The 21,670-nt window shown below is 43.5% G+C and overlaps 1 protein-coding gene across 1 annotated transcript in view; it reads right to left on the minus strand.

The window, feature by feature from the left end:
• ASTN2 (astrotactin 2) overlaps nucleotides 1-21,670 on the minus strand; it is a 1,362,231-nt gene that overhangs the window by 924,292 nt on the left and 416,269 nt on the right. The window lies entirely within an intron of this gene.

Genomic DNA, 21,670 nt, shown 5'->3' on the forward strand with positions numbered 1-21,670 from the left:
GCCACTGTATCTCAAAAAAGATATAGCAGAATTAGAAAAGGTTCAAAGAAGAGTGTCCAAAAAATAAAGGAGATGGAACTCCTCTCATATAAGAAAACACTAAAGAGGTTAGGACTTCTCAGCTTGGAAAAAAAGAGACAGCTGAGGAGAGATATGATTGAGGTCTACAAAATCCTGCGTGGTGTAGAATGATGAAGTGAATTGATTTTTTACTCTTTCAAAAAGTACAAAGACTGGGGGGGACACTCAATAAAGTTAAATGGAAATACTTTTAAAACAAATAGGAGGAAATATTTTTCACTTAATGACTAGTTACCCTCTGGAACTCTTTGTTGGAGGATGTAGAATCAGAGGATTAGCGTATCTGGGTTTAAAAAAACATTTTGACAAGTTCTGGAGGAAAAGTCCATAGCCTGCTATTGAGACAGACATAGGGAAGCCACTGCTTGCCCTGGGATTGGTAGAATGGAAAGTTGCTACTATTTGGGTTTCTGCCAGGTACTAGTGACCTTGATTGGCCACTGTTGGAAACAGGATACTGGGCTAGATGGACCATTGGTGCAATTCAGTATGGCTATTCTTATGTTCTTATATCTGGGCATTAGCATTGAATTTCTGGGTTTGCTAAAGCATAGCTAGTTAAGTGCTGAATATTGGCACTTAACTGGCAAAGTGCTGACTCCACCCATGGAACACCTTTAAGATAGCTGTTTTTGAGTTCAGCACTAACTGGACATTTTCAGCAGCCCTAACTAGATAAGTACTGCTAAAAATGACTAGTTAGCCCCAAACAAGCACTTTTATCAGCCAGGAGCGATTTTTGGCCAGTTAAATCACTTTGAAAATTGACCCCAAAATGTTTTTCTTTGCTCTACAGAGAAGCAGTACCTGAGTGTCATTGTATACGATTTTAATGTAGCTAAACATTTAGATAAAGCAATGAGGAAAGCCAGAAGGATGCTTTTAAGCACAGGGAAGGCAATCCCAGCAACAAAAAAAAAGAGATGATAGTGACTCTGTAGAAGTCTTTTGTGAGACATCATTTTGAGTACTATGCAATTTTGAAAATTACACCTTCAAAATGATATAAAGAGGATGGAATTAGTCCAAAGAGCAGCTACTCAAATGTTCATTGGCCTTCACCATAAAGCATATAAGGACAGGCTTCAAGATCTAATTATTCAACTTAAAAAAGGTGAGAGAGGGGAGATATGATGGAGACATCAAAATACCTCCAGGTATAAATGCACAAGAGGTAGGCCTCTTTCAATTGAAAGAAATCTTTGGAAGGAGGAATCTTAGGATGAGGATGAAAGGGAGTAGTCTCAAGGCTAAGTTAAGGTCATACTTCTTTATAGAAAGAATGGTGGATACATGGCAGGGACTCGCAGTGGAAATAAGTACATAAGCACCGCCATACTGGGAAAAGACCAAGGGTCCATCAACCCCAGCATCCTATCTCCGACAGCGGCCAATCCAGGCTTCAAGAACCCGGCAACCCCCCCCCCCCCAAAAAAGAAAAATAATAATAATGTGCAATGGACTTTTCCCTCAGGAATCTGTCCAATCCCCCTTTAAATTCCGTAAGGCCAGCTGCTGTCACTACATTCTCCGGCAACGAGTTCCAGAGTCTAACTACATGCTGAGTAAAGAAAAACTTTCTCCTATTTGTTCTAAATCTACCATATTCTAGCTTCATCTTGTGTCCCCTGGTTTTGTTGTTGTTTGAAAGTGTAAACAAACGCTTCACATCTGTCCGCTCTACTCCGCTGATTATCTTGTAGACTTCTATCATATCACCCCTCAGCCGTCTTTTCTCCAAGCTGAAGAGCCCTAACTTTCTCAACCTGTCCTCATAGGGAAGTCGTTCCATTCCCTTTATCATTTTCATCGCCCTTCTCTGCACCTTTTCTAATTCCTTTATATCTTTTTTTGCGATGCAGCGACCAGAATTGGACACAATACTCGAGGTACAGTCGCACCATGGAGTGATACAATGACATTATAACATCCTTGTGTTTGTTTTCCATCCCTTTCCTAATAATACTCAACATTCTGTGCGCTTTCTTAGCCGTGGCAGCACACTGGGCAGATGTTTTACGTCTTATCCACGATGACTTCCAGACCCCTTTCTAGGTCCATAACTCCTAACGCGGAACCTTGCATGACATAGCTGTAAGGATGCATATGAATTAAGAAAAGTATGGGAGAAGCACAAAGGATATCTGAAGGAAAATAAGGAATTGCAGATATGAGTAGTTGGTGTGATGGGCAGACTGAATGGACCAGAAGGTCTTTATCTGCCCTCAATTTCTCTGTTTCTATGTTTCATGCATACAGTCTGGTAAACCCAGGAATGGATCGGCCTGTTTGGTCAAACTGGGACATATTTATTTCTTTAGTGAATGACATTCACACACATAAGGGAGTGCTGTGGAAGATATATGATATAGTTTTCCTTCTTTATAATAAATAGGCTGTGGGGGCTGACATTTATTTCGTATGAAGACTAGCTTGTTGTAGTTGAATTTGACTGACAGATCAAATAACGTACAGTGCAAGAATTTCTTTGAGGCACAAGATTTAAGTTTGTTATAACTGAGATTTAATATAAAGATGATGGTACTCAGTAATAAAGAAAACTACTGGGGTAGTATACAACATTAAAAAGGGAGACCAAGAAAAAATGAGGAAACCAAAACAAACAGAAGCAATTACAAAGATTAGACATTTGCTTGAGGCATGGAAATGACCTTGAAAGCCCAGATAAAATGCATTTCACAAATTAGAAAAGGTCAAAAGAAGAACAAATGTCTGCTGGGGTGGCTAAATAGTACTGTGAAAGAGGTTATTAAAGCCAGAAAGCCAATGTTTAAGAAATGGAAAGAAGGGCCAAATGAGAAAAATATGAAGATGCATGAACATTACTAAAAACAGGTCATGAGAGACTAAGTAGGAATTTGCTAAAGAGGCAAATGCTAATAAAAACTTTAAGAACATTAAGAACAAGAAATATGTGAGAGAATCAGTTAAGCCAGCAGGGCAACAATCTATAAGTGGGTGCCTCTTTTTGGGCACCCCGATACAGCACGGTGAAAGCCTATTCTGTTATGGCATCTGGGTGCCCAAATTCCATTATAGAATACTAACATAACCTGGCATCAACATGCCCCCAGTAACACTAGCCATAGACCTTGGAGTGGAGGAGTAGCCTAATGAATAGTGCAGTGGGCTGAGAGCCTGGGTTTGATTCCAACTGTGCCTCCATGTGATCCTGGACAAGTCACTTAACTGTCTATTGTCCCTGGTACAAAAACTTAGAAGTCAATACTCAGCAGGCAGCTCTCAGAATTTTGCTGACCGCAGCTGTTGTATTATACCCAAAATTCAATGTTGGGACATATCCTGGCTTTGGTATTGAATATTCTGGTTTCTGGAGCCCACTACACCATAGTTGGTTAAGTGCGATATTCAGCACTTAACAAGCTATGGGATACAGCATAAAGATAGGACTAACTTTTATGCTTTCCTATTCATGTGGTGACCTTGGCCAGTTAACTGCTGAATTTTGACACTTAACCAGCCAAGTGCCAATTCCGCCCCTAGAATGCCCCCAAAATAGCAGGGGGCTAAGCGCTATTCTATAAATGGCACCCAACGTGGAGCACTGTTTATAGAGTAGCGCTTAATACTTATTTTTTTTCAGCGCCCAAATTTAGGCGCCATTTACAGAATCTAGTACTATGTGTGTAAGTGGAAACCCCTAGATGAAACAAAAAGGAGGTAAAACCCTCACGAAACCGTGAGATATGGAAAAAAAGTGAGGAGAATGAATGAGGATACCAAAAATATGTTTATTCGCATAAAAATTGACAAGATTCTCATAAAAAATGACCCGACACGGCCGTGTTTCGGCCCAAAGGCCTGCCTCAGGGGTCTTTAGCAATCTAAAATAAAACAAATGAAGATAAAAGAGTGAAACATAACATTGAAATTGGAAAATGATAACAACTAAGAAATCGAAAATGTAGTGATACATAAAATCACACTAAAAGTGGAATAAAATGACACCTGAAGACGATGACAAAGATAATGCATGATGAATGAACATAGCATTGTGATAGAAACATATATGTAAACACAATGATCTGAAGACTTGACTAGAGTATTAAAAATTAATAATTAATAATTAAAAAGTTATTACAAGTATATTTAACAATTGTTAGTTGAAACATATATAATATATATATTAACATATTAACAAATGTAGGATATTAAAACACGTGAAATGTACAATGCGTCAATATATATTAAAGGGCAATAACCATTGTGTGTGTATACAAATGAAGACAAAAGATTTAAAATTGTATATATATATATATATATACAGTGGGGGAAATAAGTATTTGATCCCTTGCTGATTTTGTAAGTTTGCCCACTGACAAAGACATGAGCAGCCCATAATTGAAGGGTAGGTTATCGGTAACAGTGAGAGATAGCACATCACAAATTAAATCCGGAAAATCACATTGTGGAAAGTATATGAATTTATTTGCATTCTGCAGAGGGAAATAAGTATTTAATCCCTCTGGCAAACAAGACCTAATACTTGGTGGCAAAACCCTTGTTGGCAAGCACAGCGGTCAGACGTCTTCTGTAGTTGATGATGAGGTTTGCACACATGTCAGGAGGAAGTTTGGTCCACTCCTCTTTGCAGATCATCTCTAAATCATTAAGAGTTCTGGGCTGTCGCTTGGCAACTCGCATCTTCAGCTCCCTCCATAAGTTTTCAATGGGATTAAGGTCTGGTGACTGGCTAGGCCACTCCATGACCCTAATGTGCTTCTTCCTGAGCCACTCCTTTGTTGCCTTGGCTGTATGTTTTGGGTCATTGTCGTGCTGGAAGACCCAGCCACGACCCATTTTTAAGGCCCTGGCGGAGGGAAGGAGGTTGTCACTCAGAATTGTACGGTACATGGCCCCATCCATTCTCCCATTGATGCGGTGAAGTAGTCCTGTGCCCTTAGCAGAGAAACACCCCCAAAACATAACATTTCCACCTCCATGCTTGACAGTGGGGACGGTGTTCTTTGGGTCATAGGCAGCATTTCTCTTCCTCCAAACACGGCGAGTTGAGTTCATGCCAAAGAGCTCAATTTTTGTCTCATCTGACCACAGCACCTTCTCCCAATCACTCTCGGCATCATCCAGGTGTTCACTGGCAAACTTCAGACGGGCCGTCACATGTGCCTTCCGGAGCAGGGGGACCTTGCGGGCACTGCAGGATTGCAATCCGTTATGTCGTAATGTGTTACCAATGGTTTTCGTGGTGACAGTGGTCCCAGCTGCCTTGAGATCATTGACAAGTTCCCCCCTTGTAGTTGTAGGCTGATTTCTAACCTTCCTCATGATCAAGGATACCCCACGAGGTGAGATTTTGCGTGGAGCCCCAGATCTTTGTCGATTGACAGTCATTTTGTACTTCTTCCATTTTCTTACTATGGCACCAACAGTTGTCTCCTTCTCGCCCAGCGTCTTACTGATGGTTTTGTAGCCCATTCCAGCCTTGTGCAGGTGTATGATCTTGTCCCTGACATCCTTAGACAGCTCCTTGCTCTTGGCCATTTTGTAGAGGTTAGAGTCTGACTGATTCACTGAGTCTGTGGACAGGTGTCTTTCATACAGGTGACCATTGCCGACAGCTGTCTGTCATGCAGGTAACGAGTTGATTTGGAGCATCTACCTGGTCTGTAGGGGCCAGATCTCTTACTGGTTGGTGGGGGATCAAATACTTATTTCCCTCTGCAGAATGCAAATAAATTCATATACTTTCCACAATGTGATTTTCCGGATTTAATTTGTGATGTGCTATCTCTCACTGTTACCAATAACCTACCCTTCAATTATGGGCTGCTCATGTCTTTGTCAGTGGACAAACTTACAAAATCAGCAAGGGATCAAATACTTATTTCCCCCACTGTATATATATATATGTATATATATACGACTGGAGAAACATTGGACGTATTGCATTTGTAAAAAGGACATATGGCTGAATGTGAACCATAAGAATGAATTATAAAATGATAAATGAATTAAAATAATTATAACATGTCATTATATATATTTTTTGAGCTTATTTGCCTATATTGCTGATTACCTTATCGATATGACAACATAGCCATACAAAGTGAAAGTTGTACATAACTAATACGATGAGAATGTACTAAAATTATTATCAAATACCTGGAATAGTGTGTTTAGGAACGTGCACAGTGAAAATATGGTGTAGCGAAACTCTCTTGAATCTATACATATGATGATAAAAGTGAACATAAAAGACAAAATTTGTGAGATACCAAAAGATATATTTAAGAATATAGTACAAAATAAATGATATTAGGTGTCACATTTAGAATAGTTTTATTTGAAATAGTAGAATAAATGTGCCATAAATAAAACCTAAAGATAATGCATCCAAAAAGATGTAATATAAAATCGAATACTGAATGAATATAATTGAATAGTGGTGCAAGCACTATTCTATGAGCTAAATGTGAAAAGGTGTGTGTATGTAAATTACAATACAAAGAATAAGAGTCTTGTCCGAAAGTATGCAAGTACTGAAAATGCAGTGAAAAGTAGCCATTTTATCTATTTAACAGGTATTTTTGTCACCGCCATTTTTTATAGCAATTGACAATTGCACACGCTCTTTTGGAGAGGAGGTAAGCACTCACATCTAAGTAGTTCTCCTTTTCAAATTCCTTAATGCTCAAAATAGATCATTTGAGATCCAGTTCGCAGATTTTTGCTTGTTTAGCTTAGATAACGTTTTGGCAATTCATGCTTTAAATGGTAGGAGAGATATATATGCATAATAAATAGAGGACATAGTGAGATCTACTTAATATAGGTTTTACAAAATACCCAAGAGTCCATAATACTGGCGTCAGTACAATTGACAGATCAGTCTTTTTCAACTTGTTTATTTCATATAAAATGATGATTTACACTTCGACAAGTATGCACTTTTTTCAAATGATGTCACTTCATATTCTTACTCGCATTGTCGGACTTTTTTCTAATTTTATAACCGGTATGCATTTCCTCTTCTCCGTAGCATATCAGGCTTGTTCCTGGCTATTCAATATCCAAAAAAATTTTTCTGAAGAGAGGAGGTAAGCCCATTCCATCTTTCACTGGCTACTTTTCACTGCATTTTCAGTACTTGCATACTTTCGGACAAGACTCTTATTCTTTGTATTGTAATTTACATACACACCAGTGGCGTAGCCAGAAGGCAATTTTTGGGTGGGCCAATAAGTTGGATGGGTGGGCACTAGAGTTGCCAACTTTTTGAAAGAGAAAAAAAACCCAGCCACCTAATACACCCATGCTTTACCCCTACCCCACCCCATGCTGCACCTCTGCCTCACTCCCCATTACTTCAATGAGGGTAGCAGTGCAGGCTTCAGTGGCCAATTAATTGAGAGCTAAAGGAAGTACAAGGAACTGCACTCTTCTTTAGCCCCCATTCAGCCAAGGTCCTCCAACACACATATGGTATTGAAAGCCAAACACTGAACGCCAAACACATTCTGCATCCAGAGCACCTCCTGGCCTTCCATCAATAATGGATGCAGAGCACAGCAAGGACATTTCCCCATAAAACTCACCATACAAAGAAATTCTGGTAATCTCAATAATAGACATGTTGTAAAGTAATTTTAAAAAAATCTACAAACAAAAAGTCACTCAGAATCTAGAGCAAATCTACCATGCCAGCACTAACTTCCAAAACAAGGATCCTCTACCTATGAAAAGCGGCTCTAAAATATTGGTACATCTATCAAGAAAACTGAACAAGCCAAATTACTACAGAATGCTACATAGAAACTTCATGGTGACAGAATACCTCGGGGCCACGCACACAGAACACAAGAGCCAGATACAGAATAAGTGACCACAAACTCTATAAATATAAATTAAACTGAAACCCCAAGAAACCAGACCTTGCATGTAGTACAACACTAGAGAAACAAAAAAGAAAGGCATTTCCTCCTGTGCAAAATTTAAAGGTATCACATGCCAGGGATGATGGTTTTTTTTTTTTTTTTTTGGGGGGGGGTGCAAATAGGGCAATTGTGCTTGGCTTTCTGGCCAGAGAGAGTCCCAAGCCTGCCAGAAGCTGAAGAAGGTGCAGCCTGGTAATGGGCTTTGGGGTCCTCTCCTAAATTTCTTCCCTGGGCCCCAGCCATGTCTGACATATGCCAAATCTGACATAATCTAATCACAAAATAGAAATAAAAATAATTTTTGTACCTTTTTGTTGTCTGGTCATTTTATTTTTCATATCATATTGGTCCCTGTCTCTGGTTTCTGCTTCCCTGTGTCTTTCCTGTCCATTTGACATTTCTTCTGTCTCCATGTCCACCATCCATCTCCCATCTCTGTGTCCATATATTTCCTTATCCAGAATCTCCCGTGTTCATATCCCTGCATCCATCATCATTCCTTTGTGCACCCATGTACCCCATGCCCAGCATCTCCCATCTGTGTTCCTATTCTCCCTCTTGTCTGGTATCTCCCCTCTGTGTCTATTATATCTCTATTCCCATACCCCCCCCCCATGTCCATTGTATCTCTATTCCCATATCTCCCTCCCCACCCCCATGTCAGGCATTGCCCCTATGTGCCCATATGTCATCCCAATACAGCATCTCATCTGTGTCCCTGTCCCCATGCTCCCATCCAATGCTCATCCCTTCTGTTTCTTTGTACCTCTCTATGTCCCCTTTCTCCCTCCCACACACCTTTCCTCTCTAACCAGCAACTTTCCTTCTCTCTTCCCTCCCCCTTATGCATCTGGTTCATTCTCCACTGTGGGTTCAGCATTTGACCCCCCCCCCCATTCCTTTATCTCCTTGATCCAACATCCTTCTCCCTTTCCTCCAACACTAACCCTTCCCCCTCTCATAGGTCCAGTACATCTCTCCCTTCGTTCTCGCCCCCCTTGCAGGTCCACATCTCTCCCTCTTCCCTCCAGTCCTCCCCTGCATATCCAGCACCTCTCTCCCTTTGCTGCAGCCTCCCTTGCATGCCCAGCACCTCTCCCCCTTCCCACTTGCCCTCCCCAACAAATCCAGCAGCTCTCTCCCTTCCCTCCCACACCCTCATCCAGCACATCTCTCCCTTCTCTCCCTCCTACATATCCAGCACCTCTCTCCCTTCCCTCCCATCCACATATCCAGCACATCTCTCCCTTCCCTCCCACCCACATATCCAGCACCTCTATCCCTTCTCTCCCCCTACATATCCAGCAACTCTATCCCTTCCCTCCAGCATCTCCTTACATGCCCAGCACATCTCTCCCTTCTCTCCAACCTCCCACCCACAAGCATACATGTCAAGGGCCCCTTCCCTCCCCTCCAACCCCCATGTCCAGCGCCTCTCTCTCCCCTCCCACAGTTCCGGCACCGCCAGGGCGCTACCTCCGTGTTTTCCTTACCCACCCGCCATCCTTGCCGCGGAACTTCTCTCTCTCTATGATCGCCGCCCAGCAGGAACTTCAAACAGCGCGTCAGCGCTGTGTCAGAGACTTCCTCTCTGCTGCGTCCCACCCAGCCTGCGTAAACAGGAAGTTGCGTGAGATGCGTCAGAGAGGAAGGCTCTGACACAGCGCTGACGCGCTGTTTGAAGTTCCTGCTGGGCAGCGATCATAGAGAGCAAGTTCCGCGGCAAGGATGGCGGGTGGGTAAGGAAGACACGTAGGTAGCGGTGCCGGAACTGTGGGAGGGGAGAGAGAGGCGCCGGACATGCGAGGGTGGAGGGAAGGGAGGGAATTGATTTGGGTGTAGCGCTTCTGGGTGGGCCTGAACCAAGACTGGGTGGGCCTAGGCCCACCCAGGCCCACCCATAGCTACGCCCCTGATACACACACCTTTTCACATTTAGCTCATAGAATAGAGCTTGCACCACTATTCAATTATATTCATTCAGTATTCGATTTTACATTACATCCTTTTGGATGCATTATCTTTAGGTTTTATTTATGGCACATTTATTCTACTATTTCAAATAAAACTATTCTAAATGTGACACCTAATATCATTTATTTTGTACTATATTCTTAAATATATCTTTTGGTATCTCACAAATTTTGTCTTTTATGTTCACTTTTATCATCATATGTATAGATTCAAGAGAGTTTCACTACACCATATTTTCACTGTGCACGTTCCTAAACACACTATTCCAGGTATTTGATAATAATTTTAATACATTCTCATCGTATTAGTTATGTACAACTTTCACTTTGTATGGCTATGTTGTCATATCGATAAGGTAATCAGCAATATAGGCAAATAAGCTCAAAAAATATATATAATGACATGTTATAATTATTTTAATTCATTTATCATTTTATAATTCATTCTTATGGTTCACATTCAGCCATATGTCCTTTTTACAAATGCAATACGTCCAATGTTTCTCCAGTCGTATATATATACATATATATATATATATATATATCATATACAATTTTAAATCTTTTGTCTTCATTTGTATACACACACAATGGTTATTGCCCTTTAATACATATTGACGCATTGTACATTTCACGTGTTTTAATATCCTACATTTGTTAATATGTTAATATATATATTATATATGTTTCAACTAACAATTGTTAAATATACTTGTAATAGCTTTTTAATTATTAATTATTAATTTTTAATACTCTAGTCAAGTCTTCAGATCATTGTGTTTACATATATGTTTCTATCACAATGCTATGTTCATTCATCATGCATTATCTTTGTCATCGTCTTCAGGTGTCATTTTATTCCACTTTTAGTGTGATTTTATGTATCACTACATTTTCGATTTCTTAGTTGTTATCATTTTCCAATTTCAATGTTATGTTTCACTCTTTTATCTTCATTTGTTTTATTTTAGATTGCTAAAGACCCCTGAGGCAGGCCTTTGGGCCGAAACACGGCCGTGTCGGGTCATTTTTTATGAGAATCTTGTCAATTTTTATGCGAATAAACATATTTTTGGTATCCTCATTAATTCTCCTCACATTTTATTTCCATATAAGTGGAAACCCCTCCCATGATCGGCCCATGTGAACATCCTGTTGCAGTTACATGCTTTGCCACTTACATGCACACTTAAAGAATAGTGCTGAGTCACTATGCTGCCACAGACGCACGTAAGTGTACATTTATCCGCGAAAGTGCTAGTAAAATGTACACTTCTAAATCAAAGTGGCACATAAATGTGGGTGCTCTGCTATAGAAATAGGGGGATAAGCCATTGAGCTATATGGATAGTGATAGTAGTGATATTCAATTGCTATTTACACTGTTAAGTCTGTCTTAAAGCACTTAGCTATATGGATAGTGGCTGAATATTGTTACTGTTCATACATCTATATGGAATACCTATGCTCTCCCCTTAGTCCATCCTGATTAGAAAGAATTTTCAGTGGCACTATCCATATATGGTTCAAGTCCAAAAATCTGGACTGCTTGGGAATTGGGTCAATCTGGATTTTCGGATTTTCTGGATTCTCAGGCAGTACTTTTAAAATTCAAATTCAGCGCCCCTCTTTCCCATCCAGCGTCTCTCTCTTCCCCATCCAGCATCCCTCTGTGTCTCTCATTCTCATCCGTCTCTCTTTCCCATCCAGCGTCCCTCTGTGTCTCTCTTCCCTATCCAGCGTTTCTGTTCCCTATCCAGTTTCCCTCTTTGTCTCTCTTCCTTATCCAGCATCTTTCTTCCCCATCCGGTGTCTCCCTTCCCATCCAGCATCTCTATGTCTCTCTTCCTCATCCAGCGTTCCTCTGTGTCTTTCTTTCCCATTCAGCATCCCTCTGCCCCATTCAGCATCTCTTTCCCATTCCATGTCTCTCTCTCCCCCCCATGCTACGTATTTCTTCCCCATGCAGTGTCTCTCTTCCTGATACATCATCTCGCTTCCCTATCCAGAATCTCAGTGTCTCTCGTCCCCATCCAGCATCCCTCGGTGTCTCTCTTTCCCATCCAATGTCCCTGTTCCCCATCTAGCATCTCTCTCTTCCCCATCCAGTGTCCCTCTGTCTCTCTCTTTCCCATCCAGTGTCTATCTTCCCCAGCCAAGATCTCTCTTCCCCATCTAGCATCTCTGTGTGTCTCTCTTCCCCATGCAGCGTCTCTTGTCTCTTTCCCCATCCAGCATCTCTGTCTCTCTTCCCCATCCAGCTTCTCTCTTCCCCATGCAGTGTCTTTCTTCCCCATTCAGCATCTCTGTTCCATCCAACATCTCTCTGTGCCTCTCTTCCCCATGCAGACATATGTGAGTTTGAATATCTGTTCCATATCACCACTGAATGTATGTTTAACTTTATAGGGTGGAAAAAGGCACCCACGTAAGCCTATTTTTCAAAAAGCAAACAAAGGAATCTACATGCTATTAGAAAATAGTCATCCAGAACCAGTTTAAGGAGCACACAAATCTGCACACACAAATTTACATCTGCTCAAAAGATGGTGTAAATGTGTACATATACTCTATAATGACAATGCTATAACTGGGTACCCTCATTTACATACCCCTTGTGTTTCTAAATTTATAGAATATTAGCAATTTTGCAGATAAGTGAATACTTACCCCTAATTCTATCAACTTGCATGCTCAAATTTAGGCTTAGTATGCAATTTTGCATACATAATTTATAGAATATGGTCAGTTGCATGCACCATTACCTCAGCCACCCCCTAACAGTGAACTTGTGAGATTATACTACAACATTAACATCCTCTCTGAAATTCAGAAAATCTACACGTTGTTTAGGTTCAAAAAACTGAAACTGTTTGCCCTCAAATACTATGTAATATATACAAGGAAATCATAGCACAAAGTTAGCTCCCAATGCCTGAAACCTGGTCCGAGGAATCTGCTCGCAGAAAGTTGTTCCTCACTGAAAGCAGTAGCCAAACTTTCTTTGGGTTGCCCCCTTTGAACGCTGTCCTCTCCATTCTGGAGTGACCCAGCCATTCACCCCCCCCCCCCCACCCATGGCATAGCTGCTTCCGGGTTGCAGGGGAGCTGCACATTCTACTGGACTCAAGGAGACTGCTCAAACTGCCACCCGAGTGAAAATGTGAACTTAGGCTAGTATTTTATAATGGTAGTTCCATGTGGAACTGCTATTATAGAATTTACACTTAACACGTATCATCCTGGTGCCTAAATTGTGGCGCTCTTTCTTGAATATATATCCCTTAATGCGTGTATGACTAAGTACTCTTCTGTAATAGCATGTGCTTAAATGGCATAGGGCATGAATGCAAGGAGGTTCACATGGGGCAGAGTATAGGCATGTCTTCCACTTATACACTCAACTTACAGGGGCCGATATTCAATGCAATCTAAGCAGGAAGGAGCCTCTCCTGCCCATTTAAATCACTTCCTGATGCCTAAGAAGGGATATTCAGCAGCACTTAACTGGACAGTGCTGCTGAATATTCCCACAGACCGCCCATCTAAAAAGTGGGCAGGTCAGGGGAGACACTGGGGGTAGCAAGGGGAGCCTGTGATTATAAAGGTGCCCTTTATCTCCTGCTGAGTGAGTTGGCCCCCTTGACAGATCTGATAAAGATCTGGAAAGAAGCAGTGGATCCAGTGGATCCTTTGAGTGGGTGAGCCAGGGTATACTCTGAAATCATGCCAAGGTTTGTTTATTATGGGAGAAATATACAGTTAACAGGAGTGGCCTAAGAGGAATGTGGAGGGAAGCAGGGCCATGAGCAGAAATTCATTGTGGGGCCCTATCTGCATGTCAGCAAGGGCTCAAAAGTGGAGCCAAGGGTGAAAAACATAGTTGCTCAATGGTAGGGCCAGTACTGGCAGTCAATTCCCGCTGCTATTTTTCAAAAGAGCTGCTACAAGCTTAGAAAAGAAAACTGTACAGAAGAATTCCCAGGTCAGAATGCTCTGCAAAGAAAACAATGTATTCCCTCTGTCTTAGAGGAGCCTGCTACTAAATTAGAGGATTTGCTGGTCTACTGGAACAAGGTCTATGCTACCTGAGGCAAGCAAGTTCCGAGCTGACTGATTCAACAGGACGTTTCTGTTTAATTTTAACTGGTTCAGCAAAATCTCCCTTGTCACAAAGCAAGCTGCACAGTATGGCCAGGCAATCCATGTGAAGCAAAACTGCAGACTGACGAGAAACAGCATTTTTCATCCCCAACCAGGTTTACAGTTATTGAACCAGAAGGCAGATTAAGTGAACACTGGCTTCTGTATATGTTAATACAAGACAAATTGTGTGGAAATTTGTGCAATGACCAAGGTAAGTCTGAAGTCAATATGACCTCTCTCATGAACATATTAATTAGATACAGAATGTATTACAGCACATAGCACTCATTTTCAGAAAGGGATAGCATATTTCATTTTAATTCCATCTGTAGTCATAAATGTTGGTGGAAGGCGTGCCTTCCCATAGCAGTATTTTTGGCAATACCAAGGGGCCTTTTTACTAAGCTGCACTAGTAAATGTCCTTAAGTGAGACTTTCTCACTCAATAAGAGGGTCTTTTACTAAGGTGGGCTCATGTTTTTGGTGCAAGCTAAAATTGCGGGCGCACTGTTAGAGATGCCAATGCATTCCAATGGGCTTCTAACGTTTAGCGTGCCCACAATTTTAGCATGTGCTAAAATGTGAGTGTGTCTTAGTAAAAGATGCCCCAAGTCCATTTTTAGAGCGGCTGCCAAAAAGAGTTTTTTTGTATTTGTTGAATATATGACCATGCGATAAGTTTAGTATGAGTGCATGGCCATTGAAAAAAATTACCATGGAAACATGTGTACTGTCTCCTATTTAGGAGATGCTAAGAGCTCCCATGTCAGTGTGCTAGCTGGTTAGTGCATCCATGCTCATTTTCTGCCCCTGACATGCCCCCTCCAAAACAATCCAGTAGAAATCCACCAAAGTGGAGAATTTTGAAATCCCACAGGATATAGCAACAGCAGAAAACAAGTGGGGAGGGGGTGAACTGGGGGCCCCAGTCCACCTCTGCACCCCCCAAATTGCAGGGCTGGCTATACCCGGGGAGAGAGAGCCGGGGGGGGGGGGGGGGCAATGCATTACTCTCTACAGGAAAAAAAAGGATTTTAAATGCTCTCATGTTCCAATCTAATTCATGTTTAATGTGGAATAAAATGCCATAAATAAGTAAATAAATAGATGGAAACTCTGAATGTTGAGCACCTGATTCTCATATCATGATGTCTGTTTTAGTGGCCCTTTACCAGGAGGAAAATAAAATGTCTGCACAAATATAACAAGTGCTAGGATATCCCTATAACCAGCCCCTCCAAATGACACACTGATTACAATTTATAACAAATTACTATTCTACCTATGAAAAGTTATTCCCTCATTATACTTCCTCTGTATACACCTATATGCACAAGCTGACATGTTTGAAAATATAGCTTTTTTAAAAATATAGTATCCTCCCCATGGTCCCCACCCCACCCACCTATTCCAGGCCTCCTCCCCGCTCCCCCGGTCCCCCGAGCCACAGGATGCCCTCCTGGCACATACCCATTGGCGCCCAGTATAAGAGGCTTGGGGAGGCTAGGCCTCCCCAGCCGGGCGAGTGGCGCCGTGAGTGTCCCCTTCCCTCCCTTTCCATTAATTACTATCTGCCCCGCGCCATCTTTAATTTACCTCCACTCCGTCCCCAGCGTTGGCAGCATCATTTCAAAACCCGCCCTGCTGCCCGTCTCTATTCTCCCCTCGCTCCCTTCGCGACGTGATTCGTTCTGCAGACAGAGTCCAGCCCTTGAGGAAATGATATCAGAAGGCGGGACTCTGTCTGCGGCATGAATCACATCGCGAAGGGAGCGAGGGGAGAATAGAGACGGGCAGCAGGGCGGGTTTTGAAATGATGCGGCCGAGTCGACGCTGGGGACGGAGCGGAGGTAAATTAAAGATGGCGCGGGGCAGATAGTAAGCAAGGGGAGGGAAAGGGGAGACTCAGGGTGCCGCTGGCCCAGATGGATGGAGGCAGGGGAGAGGAGAATTGGGCTGGGAATGGATGGAGGGGGCAGGGGACAGAAGGGAATTGCTGGATGTGCATGGAGGGCAGGGAAGAGGAGGGTTGCTGGAATGGGTGGGTGGATAGAGGGGATGGCAGGGGAGAGAGGAGAGTTGCTGGACATGGGTGGGTGGATAGAGGGGATGGCAGGGGAGAGGAGGGTTGCTGGAATGGGTGGATAGAGGGGATGGCAGGGGAGAGAGGAGAGTTGCTGGACTTGGGTGGGTGGCTAGAGGGGAGAACAGGGTTGCTGGACATGGGTGGATGGAGGGCAGGGGAGAGAACAGGGTTGCTGGACATGGATGGAGGGGAGGGCAGGGGAGAGAGGAGGGTTGCTGGAATGGGTGGATGGAGGGGATGGCAGGGGACAGAGGAGGGTTGCTGGACATGGGTGGAGGGGAGGTCAGGGGAGAGAAGATTTGCTGGACATGGGTGGGTGGCTAGAGGGGAGAGGAGGGTTGCTGGACATGGGTGGATGGAGGGGAGGCAGGGGAAAGAGAGGAGGGTTGCTGGACATGGGTGGCTAGAGGGGAGAAGAGGGTTGGTGGACTTGGATGGATGAAGGACAGGGGAGAGAGGAGGGTTGCTGGACATGGATGGAGGGAAGGGAAGACAGGAAGGAGATGCACATGAATGAAGGTGAGAAATTCTGGACATGCATGGAGAGGAGGGAAGACAGAGGAAGGAGATACACATGGATGGAGGGGAAGAGAGAGAGAAAAAATGCTGGGCATGGATGGAGGGGAGGGAAGAGAGAGGAAGGAGATAAGATGAGGGAAAAGGGAGAAAACCTGCACATCGATGGAGAAAATAGGCAGAAGCTGGATCCACTGGACAGTCAAGTCTGCAGAGGACCCAGCTTTTACTTACGGATGTAAGGCAAGAAATGAAGAAGAAAGCCGGAAAGTAAAGAAATAAATGGAAAGGAAGCCCTGGAAACGGAGTTAAGAGGACAGATAGCAGCAGAATCGGATACTTGGCCAGCATGATCAGAAAAACGGTCACCAGACAACAAAGGTAGAAAAGATCATTTTATTTTCATTATAGTGTTTGGAATATGTCCACTTTGAGAATCAGGTGCTCAACATTAAAAGTTTATATTTTTTACTTATTTATGGCATTTTATCCCACATTAAACATGAATTAGGGTGTTTTGTGGCTCTACATGAGAATTGTGATATTATGATCCCTTGTTTCATATTGTTGACGGTCTGCATTTTCTGTATGGGTGGTATATTGGTGTATTAGGTTCTGCCCAGTGTAATATTTATGGTACAGTAAGGTTCTGAGTGTGTTTTTGCACAAAGTTGTGCATAGTGTTTTGCAGTTGAGCGATTGTGGTTAGTATATGCTTTGAGCAACCACTTTATTCTTTGACATATGATACATAGCTAATATCTAAATGTAATAAAAGGTATTAATTGTGACGTTTATTTTTATTTATTTATTTTTTCTGTGTGTTATCAGACAATTATGGATTTAAGTTCCACCCATGGCCCCACCCCTAACCCGCCCCCTTTAGCCTCCCCAAACAGTTGGGCCACTGACCGCCTATGCACATACCTGAAGCCTCCCTGGTGGTCTAATAGATTCTTCGGGGCAGGAAAGATCCCCAGTCTTTCCTGACTACTGCCGGCCCTGACCCTCCTCCTGAGTCCTGCAGCATCTTCTTTAAATTGGCTGCCGAGACTTACAATGGCAGCCTCAAGACTTCAGCGAAAGTCTTGCGAGGCCGCTACTGGAAGGCTCAGTAGCCATTTTTAAAGAGCATGCGGCAGTGGGAGGATCAGCGCTGGCAGTGGGCAGGAAAGACTGGGGATCTTTGCTGCCCCAAAGAATCCACTAGACCACCAGGGTGGTTGCCTTCAGGTATGTGCTGGGAACCTGCGGCTCAGGCGAGGAGAGGCAAACCGGCTCACCCTGCCTGAACAACCGGCTCGCAAAATGTTAAAAAATTTAACAACCGCCTCCAGCACACCACTGGGGAAAGGAGAATAGACACTCATTTTAAAAGCAAAATCAAAGCATCAGTTTCCTCTTTACTATATCTTTTAGGGGATATGGTTCACAAAATAATCACAGGTGAACTTCAACTTAATGTGTATATACTCATGAGAACTAGAGAGCGATACCCTTTGAATCCCACACGGAGAGATCCTAGTTGCTAGTATAGTTTTAAAAATGTAGTCTCCAGTGTGCAATTTGCCATTGCTACTTAAAGCTAAGCTGACAATTACCTGTGCCTCCGTGCATTTCTTGACAAAAAAATTCAAAGATGTATTTATTTCCCTATTTTTAATCTCTGAGCTTGTGATATTCGACCCTCAGACAATTCTCTCTACTGTTATACAGCCTTTTTCATTATATTTCTGAAATTAGGATAAAAAGAAAGGGAGATATGGGATTTAACCGTCTCCTCTCCCATTAATGGGAAAATGCTCATTAAAATATGGTGTACGGGTATCAGTGTGCCTGCTTTTACATGACCTGGGTATAGGTGACCCTGTGGCCACAATTTGGCTGAAAAAATGCAGAATTTTGATTTATGTTCATATTTTATGAGGTACTCTCACAATATATAGCTTGTAGTGGTCAGCGTTTTTGACAATGCTGTCCATCATAGTCTGGATTAGGGCCAAATATTCAGTGCTAGCCCCTATCTGGGAATGAGCTGAATAACTGGGTCTCTGCTGGTACCCAGAAGTTATCCAGGTACAAATGATATTTACTGCCATACCTGAATAGCTAACTGGGCATAATTAAGTCTCATGATTCTATAAAGGTCACCAAAAATTGTGTGCACAAATTTAAGATTGTTCCCGATCTGCAGGCACAATTTCATAGAATAATGAACCAATTAGTGTCAATAATTGGCTTTTTAACAAGCAATTATTGGCCCTAATTAAATTTAATTGGGACTATCCCGCATAAAGTTAGACACGGGATTGAGCCTAAAATTTATATACGGTCCAAAAAAATGATGCGTAGAAATGAGAAGGTCATGGGCCTTTCGGGGCAGAATGGGGGCATGGTTTTGAGTTATGAGTATAATTACAGAATATGGGTGTTCTGTGCGTAAATTTATGTGTGGCCATTTGCACCACGTATTTGTTGGTGCAAATGGTGGTGCCCAAATTTACGTGCAACCTCTCCACTTAAGTGTTTATTTTGTAAACTGCGCTGAACTTTAGGTGTGGCATATAAAATACTGCTGACATGGGTATTTTTTGGTGCTGATATTTTAGGCACAATATATAGAATCTAGCCCTATACATGATCCAACATGCACACTTACCTATCTGGGCATAAGTACTGAATATCCATGGTACCAAGATAACATTCAGGTCTGCCACGACAGGGTTGCTGAGAGACACAGCCGGGCACAGGGCAGAAGTGGACCACCGCACATGTACCCCCCCCCCCCCAGGCCGCCACCACCGCCCCCACACCTTTCTGTCTCTGAGTCACTGCTGCGCTGCTCCCTCATGCTGTTCTCTCCTGCTCCAGTGCTCTTGTGTGCCAGGAGTTGGGACCCGGATGATTGCATTAACGTGATATTGCAGTAATGTAATCATCCAGGTCCTAGGCGGCATGCAGGAGCAGGAGAGGACAGACCCAGAAGCAGGCAGGAAGAAGCTTGCCAGCACCGGTGCCAGGCCTGGCCCCCCCTTTTGAGGCTGGGCCCATGGAAATTGCCCCTGCCCCCCTCTCTGTGGCCCTGTGCCCCCACTCCACCTCTGGACACCCTTGCACTACCTGGATAGTGCCATGGTGGTCTGCATGGATATTCAGTGGTATTTTGTGGACATGTGACACTATCAGCGGCATAATCGAAAGAGAAGGACGTCCATCTTCCGACACAAATCGGGAGATGGGCGTCCTTCTTTCAGGGTCGCCCAAATCGGCATAATCGCAAATCGATTTTGGGCGTCCTCAACTGCTTTCTGTCGCGGGGACGACCAAAGTTCACAGGGGGGTGTCGGCACCGTACCGAAGGCAGGACTGGGGCGTGATTTAGAGATGGGCGTCCTCGGCCGATATGGAAAAAAGAAGGGCATCCCTGATGAGCATTTGGCCAACTTTACTTGGTCCATTTTTTTTCACGACCAAGCCTCGAAAAGGTGCCCGAACTGACCGGATGACCACCGGAGGGAATCGGAGATGAGCTTCCCTTACTCCCCTAGTGGTCACCAACCCTCCCCCCCCCCCAAAAAAAAAAAAAATGTAAAAACATTTTTTTCCAGCCTCTATGCCAGCTCCATCACAGCAGTATGCAGGTCCCTGGAGCAGTTTTTAGTGGGTGCAGTGCACTTCAGACAGGCGGACCCAGGCCCAACCCCCCTACCTGTTACACTTGTGGTGGTAAATGTTGAGCGCTCCAACCCCCCCTCCAAAGCCCACTGTACCCACATGTAGGTGCCCCCCTTCACCCCTTAGGGCTATGGTAGTGGTGTACAGTTGTGGGGAGTGGGTTTTGGGGGAGGGGTTGGAGGGCTCAGCACCAAAGTTAAGGGAACTATGCAGCTGGGAGCAATTTATGAAGTCCACTGTAGTGCCCCCTAGGGTGCCCGGTTGGTGTCCTGGCATGTGAGGGGGACCAGTGCACTATGAATGGTGGCTCCTCCCACGACCAAATAGCTTGGATTTGGTCGTTTTTGAGATGGGCATCCTCAGTTTCCATTATCGATGAAAACCGAGTACGACTATCTCAAAAACGACCTAAGGACGACCATCCCTAAGGTCGACCTAAATTTCATGATTTGGGCATTCCCAACTGTATTATTGAAATGAAAGATGGATGCACATCTTGTTTCGATAATATGGGTTGCTCCGCCCCTTTACGGGGCCATCCTGCGAGGACGCCCTCATGACAACTTGGGCGCCCCGTTGGATTATGCCCCTCCACATCTTGTTTTGGCCCAGCCACTGCAATTTAACCAGTCACCAGCCTCTCCTGCCCTGTTAAATCATTTTCACTATTGACCCCCACAATAATGCATAAATCTTTGAAGCAAGTGTGAATTCATGTTTGTGAATTTGTGTGGTACCAGGGCTGGTTCTGCATGCCAACTTTATGAAGACAATATAAAACACCTATACTCTAGCATACCTATGATGGGATGATGGAGGTGGTCTGCACCAGCTGCCGGCAGCGAGAAGCAGGTGCACACTGTCAGGTCTGCCGGTCCCCTGTTCTGGAACAGGAAGTTGACATCTCAGGGGGCAGGGGCTCGGCAGAGCCGACAGCACGTGTCTGCTCCATGCACCCTCTTGCTTGGAAAAGGGGGCTGTGCACACACTCCACCCCGCCCCGGATGTCATATAAGTTAGGTATGCCACTGCACCTATGTTGCCTTTATAAAATGGATGGCTTTCCACATGAGCATCATGTTATAAAATTATACTCCGTATTTCTATTGCAGAATCCTCTGTGCACTCTGCTGTTCCTTCTATTGAATACTATTAAGTATTTAAATGCATGTTAACACTCATTTGTGTAGCCCATGGTGGTAGCTCCCCATTTCTTACTATTCTGGTCAAAATATACACATATGCAAAAGGCGCAA

This window comes from Microcaecilia unicolor, chromosome 6 (genome assembly GCF_901765095.1).
Source record: "Microcaecilia unicolor chromosome 6, aMicUni1.1, whole genome shotgun sequence".
NCBI lineage: Eukaryota > Metazoa > Chordata > Amphibia > Gymnophiona > Siphonopidae > Microcaecilia > Microcaecilia unicolor.